We start from the raw sequence: 11,406 nt of genomic DNA on the forward strand, positions 1-11,406 counted from the left end.
AAACAAATACAAAAAAAAAGGTAACCATTCACAATAGTAGATAAATACTTGACTACAAATACATTAAAATTCTTATAGTTTTTGGGATTGAATTTCACAAAACAAGGTTCTATGAACAAACATGAAACGGTAACTGCTTAACATACTACCTACAACATGAACATCTGTTTAAATATTATTTTTTTAAATTTCAACAGGGGACAAAAAAGCCTAATTAAATAAGACACTGGTCATCATTAAAAAAACAAATAGATATCTCTAGGGACATTCGCATCATCACAGACTCTGTAGTGTGAATCGTGTTAGTTTTGAATTTTCCCTACCGAGTTCATAGGCAACTGAATTTGGTTGACCAATGGGAGTCACAGAGGTATGAGAATGTCATGATGCAATCAGTGCTAGGGTGTGTGCAAGTACACAATACACACACTAAGAAAAAAAAAAAAAAAAAAAAAAAAAATTGATAAGAACATCAATGTACAAAGGTTTTTATTTTTTTGGTTAGTGTTTTCTTGTTTTAATTTTTGCTTAATGGACAACATGAAAAAGAAAGAAAAGGAATAAAGAAAAACAGATCTCCAGTTTGTTTTCCTTAAAAAAATAAAATAAAATAAAATAAAATAACCTGTATGCAAAAAGGTGGGGTGGGGGTGGGGGAGTCATTAAAAAGTGGAAAATGTTGGGGCACACTCTCCTGGTCCCCGGTTGAGGCTTGAGTACACTGATCACATAGAACTGGGTCACACAAGGCACAGGTTAAGGCTACAAGGTTCTGACAGTGACGGAGGGGGTTATGGGGGATAGGGGCTTTGAGGTTTGGTTCCGCAGGTATTGAAGTATTTACACGGGATTTGTTGTCATTACCGATGTTTTATGCATATATAAAAAGTAAAGAAAAAAAAATTGGCTGACGTGAAAAAATAACGACATAAAATATGATCATAAAAACATTAACTACAGGCAGTTTGGAATGCTTAGTAGAACAGTAAAACATGGTTCTAACCTGCCTATTACACTGAAAAGGAGTTACAAAAATCATAAAAATAATGATTATAATGAAAAATGAAATGAAACAGGTTCTGGGACTGGTTTAAGATTCATGGCACCTTCTATCAAAACTCTTTTTTATTAGAAATCAACTACCTGAGAGATTTGCACCTATGATATTCTATTAATGCCAGTCCCAATACGACATAAAAATAATCAGTCATAAGACAATAATAATAATGGCAATAACAATATAGATAATATCATCTTTGGAAATGATAAAAAAAATAATGGTAATAGCAATAAAATATCAACAATGATAATATAATCATAATAATAACAATAATATAATAATAATGATAATCTAAGTAACCGGAAATAACCAATTAATCAAATTAAATACATCAACAGATCAAAATTCTTGGCTCACAAACCACTGATGTGGCATCATAATAATAATGTGTAAATTATTAAATTAAAGAATTAACAGATCTCCACGATTCAGGGCGTACACAGCCAACCCAGTCATTTTTTTCTTCTTCTTAAATTGCTTTGTACAGCCTTAAAATTGCAATGCTGGAGGGGATGAGATTCGGGAAATGTAAGTGCAGAAAGACATGGGAGCACCACAAACAAATACGGAATATAAAATGATAAAAATTAATGAATCTTTCATCGGACTTGTCCCTTATCAAAATATTGCATGTAAAATCTATACATATTTGGCATATTTCCTATATTATCACCATTTTCTTTCTTTTCTCCATTGTAGAAATATATGGCAATAGTTCTTTGCCTTCCTTCTATGTTCAACATTCATCTTGCCATTAAAATATGGGGTTAGAATTTTATATTACATACGACAGATCTCTCAGCTTGCACTATAAGTTCAGAAACAGCAGATTCGCTCTAAATATATATACTGAAAACAAGAGAGCACAAAAGACAAGCCTCCCGCACCCTTACTTAAGAGTTTCAAGATCTTGGTATTAAATGCACCGCAAAGTTAAAAGTGAACAAAGACAGTACTTTCCTTTTGGGAGGGAGAGAAAGATAAAAAAAAAAAAAAAAAAAAAATGAATGCTACTTGCATTCGCACATTCATTCACTATTTGTACAAAAAATATCATGAAACAGTGCCCTCCCTTAGCAACTAAATAATACCATCTCCTTAATGTGAAGCCCCAAAGCTTTATATAAAAAAACCAATGTAATTGCCCAAAGAAGACTATAGTAGGTGGAGTTACATAACATATGACACACTCCAAAGAAAGACATTAGCAAAGTAGGGTTTTAAAACAATGCAGCAGAAATAATGAACGAGTCTTAAATCAATTTATGGTATGAGAATCTAACGAGCACTAAAATTAAATTTCGGTAAAATCTTGTGCCACGATTTTCTAGAAGGTCTCACTGCATGTACAGGAATGGGGAATAGAGAGAGATTTTAAAAATGACATTAAAAGAAAATTTTAAAATTCTAAGTTTTTCACTTGTGCAGATAGGAATTGTGCATACAGTCCATTCACAATGGACCACCATTTATTAAATAACAGTTTTTGTACCTCTACTGACGTGTTCTCTCCTAACAACACTCAACATCACATCTCTTGACATTTAGTATATTCATCCAAAAATTTGAGCATGAGGTTCTATGAAAGGACTTTTAACAGGAAATAAATGCACTGTTTACAAAATTGACAATCTACAAGGTTATAAAAAATGCAGTGCCATCATCAGAAGCCTTACACTCAAAACTGTTGTAAATGCAGTTGGAAGTATTGATTACTAACAGGTCCTACCACTCTGGTACATACTCATCTTCATACGCATGACACTGACACCTGGAGAAAGGTAAAAGACCTGAATAAAAGGAGCACCATGGACATGAGACGTAGCACATACTAAGACCTCCTAAATGGCAAGATCTGTGTCTTCCACTCTCTGCTTAACACTTAAAATAACCACTCCAGAACTGAATTGGCAGACAACAGCATGGAGTACGAGATGGTATCAGGATAGCTTGGAAGAACCTGGCAAATGCATCCTCTAGGTGTACATTCTCTGTGGAAAAGGAAAATAACACTTATGAAGTATTATTATACAACCATTATTTCTAGAAATTAACTCTCATACTATAAGTAACTCTCATACTTAGAAATAAATAATCATATGATGATGCCAAGCATGCACTATGGTTTTACTTTATTACTTTTGTTTAAATACAAATAGCTCCACAAGCACTTGGATGCCAAGGAGTACATTAACCCGTATGATCTGGATGACATAACCATCACATCATTTAAAAATTTGGCTTGAGTCATCGGAAAATTTGGCCGATGCTACTTTCCTGTCATGAGCGTTTTGGCTGAAGGGCGGGGTGATGGGAAAGACTTGTCATGAGTGCAAAACCCTCTTGGAATCAGATTAGATTCATTTGGCTTTTTGGAAGGGGCTTTTCCATAGAATGCAATGTCTATGAGCCATGACTGGAAGAGCACTGGCTCCTGGGAGGACACAACTTCCAAAATTTTTATTTCTATTACTACTATCACAATTAATACTAATACAACAATAATAATGATATTACAATAAAAACTATCATGAAAATAATAATAATAGTAGTAAAAAGAATGACAGTAACAATAAAAAAAAAAAAAAAAAAAAAATCCAAAAATTCAGGGAATAGGTAAACCAGGTGTGACCAGGTAGACCTTGGTGATGATAAAGCAACTGTGTAAATACAATTTGTAAACCAAAACCTAAGGGGACAGTGCATGTACCCACAACACATGACCTCCTCAGTTATTTTTAAACTCCTTGAAATCTTTTTCCCATGGTAGGGCAACTTTCAAAAAGTTTCTATTTCGGAAATCATAGAAGTCCTTGTCAAACATTGGCAGGATTTTTTCCACATTTTTTCACTTATGAATAATATACACTAGAGATCACTAATATATCGGGTACTGCTTGGAACATTCAATTTAGTTGCCATCACCTCCTCATCCTCACTCCCTTTGTTGGTTTTCTCTTCTGTTAATCACACTGCATACTATTATGTACCACAGTTACCACCTCTATATCACTGTCTTTTTAAATATTTATACAGCAAAATTTATGAATACATCTAGTAAACTTTTTTATCCTTTTACATAATAAAAATGATTTTAAAATGTGCTTTATCATACATTCAGGGACATCTATCCCCACTTCTAATCATATGCAAGAGATTTCTGTAAAACTTTTTTTTAACTTAAAACTCTACTGGCACTTTAATTGGTTTGGAATGAAAAATATATCTTTTAAGTGGGCAAAAACTGGGGGCATATAAATTAAAAATTTTGTTTATAATGAAATTTGAAAAAAAGATCTCCAAATGGTTTCAAAAAAGCCTGTGTAATTTTGTATCAATTGCAGTCACAAAATTCTTAGATTAAACAAAATAAACCTGTAAATTTCCTTTAACACCAAAAAAAATTTAAACCCAACCTAGGCCTCATTTAAAATAAAAGCCAGAGTTTATAATTTGATTTTTAAAAAGATAAATTTTAAACAATTATCCAATGAAATACACAGGGAGTTAAAAAAAGTTCCTACCACATTTTTACACTACAAATAATGGCAAAAAAGGGGAAAAACCTACTATGGAAATATTATAATACTTCAAAGAGTTTTACTCAATGCCTCTATGAAAAAGTAAATTTAAACAATCATGACCAGACTGGGGACATACAGGGCAGGAGAATGTGAAACAACAGTGCTTGGCCAAAACCAACATTTTTACACTGACAATTTTGGTCAAGGGGGAAGGACTTTATGGGGGGATAGGTCTATGGAAGATATCTTGGCAATATCAGAGTAGGACTTACTACAGCCTCTGAGGAAAATCGTCAGCACTATACTGATATTGCTCAAGTAAACAAGGCAGACAAGCAGCTATTTCCACAATCTGATAAATCCTAGTTTACATGGGCAATCAAAGGGAGAGGAAAACATTTTCTGGTAACAATAATGAGGGAGGGGTGAGGCTGGGCAGGAACAGGTTTGCTAGTGAGGTCATTTAGGGTAGATTTTGTTAGAAGGAGTAACAATCAGAACTGCTGCACAAGAAAATTTTTCCCCCTTGTTTTTGGAACATTGAGGACGGTACTGTCGAGTAGGGGCTGTAGGGGATTCACAAAGATGATCCCACTTCACTGGTTAAAAAGAGTACTCAAAAGGTTTGTAGAGGTGAAAGTAGTAGCAGGGTGGGACGAGGAAGAGGGAATGGTGTGGAACGAGATATTACTACTAGGAGGTGGACAATAAGGATGAATAGTATAATAGGGGGAAGGGTAAAAATGAAAAATCCTGTGCAGGGGAGCTGGAGTGGAAACCCTTAGGAGGAGGAAGGTTGTATTTTGAAGGTTGATTTAATGACCTGGGGGGAAATCAACTTGACAGAAGCATTTGAGGGTACAGTAGCAGTGGTTGAGGTCATGATAAAAGGAGATATGAGGGTTGGGAAATCATATAGTTAATATCAAATGGGCTTTGACAAAACAGCAAGCCTTAAGGGGACTGTCCCAAGCGAACCCTACCTTGCTCCACTCTTGATCATAAAGAGTAACGGTTTTAACTTGGACATTGTGAGGACCATCCACAAAGCTTGTATTTTTTCCCTAAATTACCTATCCCATATTCTTCTCAACTCTATGAAAAGGCCACTCAGTACTCCCTTTTTTTGAATTTCCTTTAAACCCTTTTTTTTTTCGACTGTTTGCCATTGTGAGCTATATTTATGTCAATTTTCAGTTTAAGGCCATGCATCTTTTTTTTTTTTTTTTTTTTTTTTTTTAATTGGCAAAGGGTAGCACCACAGGATGCACTTCTTACTGGAAACCTATGAAAAGGTGCATTAGCTGTATTAACTCCTTATGACGCAAAAGCATAAGAACGATTTCAAAAATTCCATATAGTTTTTTTTTTTAGAGTGGGTATCTTTGCATACTATAATCATCAACATAAAAATCAACTATCACTTATTTTTTGAAGTTCAAATTTCAACCATGGAATGGCCTTCATATTGAAGTGCTTGTTATAGCGGAAATGACCAATTTCAAATCAAACAAGTTTGCCGACAGTGGACATTACCTACTGTTAGAGAGGGAAACCAAACCGAAAAGTTATCAGCATTAGTTTAAACTTTTATTTTTTTAATATTAATGCTTCATACTGGGTACACATATGGACGCCTACATAAGCTACAGCATATTTTTTCCCAGGGAGTCCTCAACATTAAACTAATTCTGTATAAATTTACACAAAAAACATTTTGGAGAAAAAAAAAGAAAGAAAAAATCTCACAAAATATTTTTTCATAAATCATTGTGATTTTTTTTTTTCTGATATTGGTATAAAATTGTTTTTTGGACATTCACAAAAAACATAATTTTTTGCCAATGTTATTTCAAATGCCATATGCATGACTGCAATAAGCAAAAGTCCATATATGGTTTTTCTAACGGTAGGTTCATGTTTAAACCCCGTGGTCACAGCATGATAGTTAATAAGGGGTACCTGCCGCTAATTGCCTGCATCTGGTTGGCACTTTGCCCTTTTGACCTCCCAAGAAATAACCTAGTATTGGCTCAAACAGTTATTTGGTAATTTCCTCATTCGTGTACATATAACATAGGTTTAGCTAACTCACTTTATACATTCTACATCCTCCAAGTCCCTCCTTCGGGGATGGTCCCTTTATGCCCCTAATAAGGGATATAAATCAAGGTCATATAGCACTATGGCAAGTATTGTGGAAAAAAATGTAAAAATTAGTTATGATTGGAACATGATAAAAAAGGTTGTAGAGAACTAAGGGTAAAGAGGGGGAGCCATTGGTGTATGCAGGGATTAGTAAAATGGGTAGAGGATTAAAGACAAAGGGCATTTAGATCAAGGGTGGGTATTTATATGTCTGAAATGAAATAGGGCATTACATGGGGAAACAGTGCAAAGGGCCGTTATAAATCAGTCAGGGGGAAAATAAGGGTAGAAATGGTGTCAGAAGTAAGAGAGAAGAACCAGGGGAAAATAAGAAAAAGGTACAGGAAGTAGGTGAAGTATCAGAAAGAATGTCAGGGGGGAAGGATCAGGAGAAAACACTGTTGTGGGAAAGGGAGTCACATAAGCATCCAGGTGGGAGCAGAAAGGATAATGGAGATGGCACATGGAAAGGGAGGATTGGGTGTGTTGGGAAGAGTGGTGGGGAGAAAAAATAGGGTAACACAGGAGGAGGATGGATGGATGTCAGCAGTCACCTTGAAATAGAGGAATGGGAGTAGCGAGATGGGGGTTTGGATGAGAGGAGAGCATTCTTATTCTCTTGATCATGTTTGGGAAAGTTTTGGATGTCTTCAAGAGTATCTGGAAGGGAGAGTCAGAGAAACGAAGGTTTTCTTAAGAAGGGAAGAGGAGACAGATGTCCAAGGAGTAAAGAAGAGAGGGGTGTAGAAGAGAATGGGGTAGAGGAGATGGGGTGGAACTTTTAGATTTGCCTGTGCAACAGGTTAAGTGAGACGAAGGAGGTAGACACTAGGGAAGTGGTAAAGACTGGAGTATCTGGATTTAGAATGGCAAAAGAATTTGACTGGGAGAGAGAGGGAGTAAAGGGAGGATAGAAAGGGGTGGGGAAGAGATACTGGGGAGATGCTTAAAAACATCTTGGGATTAAGAGAGAGGAGTGGAGTGGACAGGAACAGGTAGCGAGAGAAAAGCATTGCTGAGTGCTTCTTCTTGGGCCTAGCATAGAGTGAGGCCTTGTTTGAATCTGAAAACTGCTCCCTCAGACAGGCAGGGCAGCTTCATCACAACGGGCACATGTGTGTTTTGTGCAGAACAATTTGAACAGTTGAAAATAGTTTCAGAAAAAATATTAGGAAGTGAGACTGGGTGGGAAATAGGTTTTGGCCAGTGAGGTCAGTCGGGGTAAATAATGCATGAGCTTGGGACTCATAAGTAACTATTACAAAAAATGAACAATCAAATGACTGCAAAAGGAAACTTTGCCTACATGTATTTGGAGACACTGCTAAGAGGAGGATACTGTCGAGTAAGGTTGGGAAACTTTAATAGTCAAATCAAATAGACTAGTTGATGAGGGGCAAGCATAATGCCCTGATAAGTGTAAAAAAATCTTCATTGTTGGCCAAGTGTAGCCTGAAAACTGTGAGGAAAGAACAGTTTAGGATAGACAATTAAACCAAAAGGGAAAAACATGGCCATGGTTCCTTGAGGCTGTTCAAAACTGACACAAAGCTAGCCTTTCAACCTTTCAGCACGACTAATACACCTAAGGAATAGACAGAAGGGGTTTGGGGAAGAGAAAGAGAAAAAAAAACTTGAAACTTTTTTGAGAAAACCAAGGGGGCCCCCTGAATTTGGCCCTACCCCCATCTGCCCTATTGTAAGGCCTTTCCCCGGGGGATTTTTGTAAAAATTTTCTCATGTTCCAAAACCCCGAAATTTGGAAAAACCATTTTAGATATTTTTCAAATTCCTGCCAATTGGTTTGGGGGTGTTTTTTTTTTTTTTTTGAAATTTTTATATTTATTCCCCATTTTGTTTAAAAAAAAAAAAAATACAGTTTTTGAGGCTAATTCCCGGCTTTGCGGTTCCCCCCAGCCGGGGAAATTTGGGTTTTAAGTGATTTCAATCCAGTCTAAATTTTACAAGAAAATCCCTAAACTTTTAAAATTTTTGCTTTATGAAATTTTTAGAAATTTTTCTTTTAAATTAAGATCCCCAAAATATGTATTGGCTTTTATTTTTCACCCCTCCCAAAAATTTTTCCCCAAAATTTTCATAATGTATTGTACCATTTCAAAAATACAAAACAAAAAACCAAAATAAAATAAAATTATTCTAAGGATTATAATGTAGTTAATAAAATTAATAAAATAATTAAAAATAATTAATTTATCTCCTATTTTAAAAAATATGAACACTCTTTACATCTCCAAAAAACACACAACAAATAACAATAATAAAAACTGATTGTATATGATATTAGTAAAAAAAAAAAAAATAAATAAAAAAAATAAATAAATAAAATAAAAATAAATATATAAAATAATACCACAAACAATAACAATAATAATGATCTTTAAAAAAATTATAATAATATAAAAAAAAAAAAAAATAATAATAAAAAATAATAATAATAATCATAATAATAAATAAAATTAATAAAATATTAATAATAATAATAAAATAAAAATAATAATAATAATATAAATAATAATAAATAAAACAAAAAAATTAATATAAAACAAAATAAAAAAAAACAAAAAAAAAAATAAAAAATAATATAAATAATAATAGAATATTACTACTATTCAATTACCTATATCTACTACTAAAAATAATAATTTTATTTTTATTAAATAAAAAATAATAAATTAAAAATGAAAATAATAATAATAATAATATAATAATATAATAATAAAAAACAATTAATGACCCTATATTTGTAATGTGTAGATGACAAATTTTTTATAATTGGAGGAAATGCAAATTTTTTTGATTTTCCCCCTTCCTTTTTTTTCCTCTTTTGTTTCCCCTTGTTTCGGCACATGCTCATCACCCTTCTGACTCAATATCAAACTGCGTGAGCTGCTCATCCATTGATTCACATCCTCATGATCCTGAAGGCATGCCAAAAAGGGTGTAAAAGAAAGCTGACACAGGCAAAAAAGGGTTTCTGTTTCCTTTCATGGTTCACCTGTGTACTTTTTGCAGATGGTTTTCGGAAACCCCTCAGGGGGTGAGTCATTTTCTTTTTTTTTTTGTAACTTGCTCTTTTCCCCATGCTAATTTTGGTTTTTTCAATTTCCACAGATATTATATTAAAAAATTTTTGGTATTCAACATTTTTGTATATATAAAAACAGGCACACGCAAATACATGCCGAAGCTGCAGAAGGGAAAAATTTGAATCTAAATAACCAACCATTAAAAAAATTTTTATTACCAATCCCCCCACTGAACAAAAGAAAGATTCTCGCTTTTTTCTTCATTGTCCTTGCAAAATAAAAAATAACTTTTTATCACCTTTAAAATCCCAAAAATGAAAAAAATTTATTCGTTGCAAAACCACACATTTAGGCACATTTTCCTGTCATCCCCAATTTTCCAAATAAATACTCTTTTTAGTTCAAGATTTTGGGGGAATAAATCAACAACATTTCAAAAGGGAATTTTAATAGTGATCACCCAAAATTTCTGAAAAAAAGATACGTAAAACCTCCCGTGAAAAATTAAATAATTTTATATTAACCCCACTCCCAAACCTCAAACCCACCAAAAAGATATAACCACACCTATGATCTCTGACGGCACAACCGTCAACATGTGATTGTCGGCAGGCTTGTTCTAGCCCCCTTTGCTCTTTTTTGCGCTGCATTGCACCAGCTGGTTGTTTCCCATTTGCACATCACCCGAGCCAATGTCCAGTGTGCACAAAATTCATTGGGTCCCCAATCATGGTGCATCAATGCGTCGCGCACGCTGGAATAAAAAATGTTTTTTTTAAGTCTCACGTAATCACTATGCCCTTCCCCTGTATTATCAAATCTGGTTTTCAAACACTTTTTAAAAACCTAAAATTTAGATAAAACCCTTTAAATGTTAAAAGCCTTTAATAAAGCTTTCTGATCAAAAAATGTTTAAATAACCAATATGTATTAAAAAACTTTAAAATAATCAAACACAAAAAAATCAAACATGACCTTAATACATAAGGGTATATCAATCATAAAAAGCATCAAAAAAAGTCAAGTTCAATTTATTATAAAAAAAAAAAAAAATACTCATCGACTTAAAAAATCAAAGATACCAACACTAAAACTATCATTCCTTTAATTAAATTCACTAATGAGAAGCATAAATTTCTTAAAAACTAAAAATTAACAATTTCACTCAAACCTATCATTGTGCAAAAAAAACACATTTCATCAAAAAAAAAAAAAAAAAAGAACAGGGACATAAATACTAGATAAAAAATTACTATGGGGGTGAAGGATATATGTAGATTTATCTACTTTTTAAAATTCCCCATTTAATTTTTTTTTTTTTTCTTCACTGACATTTTTCAGTTATTTCCATCCAATATCTAGAACAGAGGGTTTGTAACCTTTTGTGAGTGACCCAAAAATTTTGTCCCTGCCCCCTATGGGGACCCTTCCTTACAAAACAATAATTAGTTTTGGTCAACAAGCATTCTGACCATCAAATTCAGAATGGGAAAAAAAAAAATTAATAATGGGGATCTACTTCATTTAACGACCTTCTAATCAACAACACACCCACCTTGGTAAATTCTTTTTAAATTTTTTCCCTTGGTTAAATAAACCGATCTACAACCTTAGCAATGAAAATAAT

The 11,406-nt window shown here is 33.6% G+C and overlaps 1 long non-coding RNA gene across 1 annotated transcript; it reads right to left on the reverse strand.

Moving 5' to 3' along the window:
- Nucleotides 1-2,036: 2,036 nt before the first annotated feature.
- On the reverse strand, nucleotides 2,037-10,527 carry LOC119581076. Its single transcript, XR_005229437.1, has 2 exons — nucleotides 10,347-10,527; nucleotides 2,037-3,051 (listed from the first exon to the last, which is right to left on the reverse strand). It is a non-coding gene; the product is annotated as an uncharacterized LOC119581076 (long non-coding RNA).
- Between the last annotated feature and the right edge of the window lie 879 nt (nucleotides 10,528-11,406).

The sequence above is a fragment of the Penaeus monodon genome, chromosome 14 (genome assembly GCF_015228065.2).
Source record: "Penaeus monodon isolate SGIC_2016 chromosome 14, NSTDA_Pmon_1, whole genome shotgun sequence".
Taxonomy (NCBI): Eukaryota; Metazoa; Arthropoda; class Malacostraca; order Decapoda; family Penaeidae; genus Penaeus; species Penaeus monodon.